Here is a 737-nt window from a genome sequence, read left to right on the forward strand (position 1 = left end):
ATTCCGTCCAAATTCATTCCTGCCCACGGACTCAGGAACAAAACGTTTTCTCTAACAGCAGAGTGAGCTGAATGGAGAACTTGAAGGCTACACTGCAGTATTTTGTTTATTTCTTAAAAAGTTATAATTACTTCCAAGAGTGTCTCTTACTTTCCATTATATATACTATTAATTATTTCATTCATTCATTCATTGCCAGACGCCATGTATCCCAAACGGGGTGGCCAAGGGCTTAGAGTTAATTGTTTTACAGGGAGAGGCACTAATCCTCCACCAACCCCACTTGACACGTAGGGATGCCAACAGCATCTGGTGTTCCCAGGCGGTCACCCATCCAAGTACTAACCAGACCCAACGTTGCTTAACTTCGCTGATCGGAAGGGAAGCGGTGTATTCAACACCTTTTATATCGTGCAGGGGTGAAATAATGATGTCGATAATTCAGTTGTTTACATTGGGGAGCGGCTGCTGATAGAGCAGCACACCAAGCTGGGGAAAGGAGTACTGTACACATCTCACCATTCATTCAACATTGCAACTACGATGACACCCGGGCAGATGGTATGGAAAAGGGCTGCAGAATTGCCCTCATTGGAAAAATAAGGTCATTCCCTTGTCTTTGGGATCACAAGGATCCAATGTTTCACAAGAAAACCTTTAACCCCTAAACCGCGGGGTTGTTTTTGCTTGACTTGCTTGTCTCGCGGGCATATTCGCGCTCCGACAGACTCTCTAAA

At 44.8% G+C, this 737-nt stretch overlaps 1 pseudogene; it reads right to left on the reverse strand.

Moving 5' to 3' along the window:
• Positions 1-297: 297 nt before the first annotated feature.
• On the reverse strand, positions 298-414 carry LOC145398833 (5S ribosomal RNA; annotated as a pseudogene).
• Between the last annotated feature and the right edge of the window lie 323 nt (positions 415-737).

Source organism: Coenobita brevimanus, chromosome 46 (genome assembly GCF_032717465.1).
Source record: "Coenobita brevimanus isolate Jiangsu-jjx chromosome 46, ASM3271746v2, whole genome shotgun sequence".
In the NCBI taxonomy this organism is placed as follows: domain Eukaryota; kingdom Metazoa; phylum Arthropoda; class Malacostraca; order Decapoda; family Coenobitidae; genus Coenobita; species Coenobita brevimanus.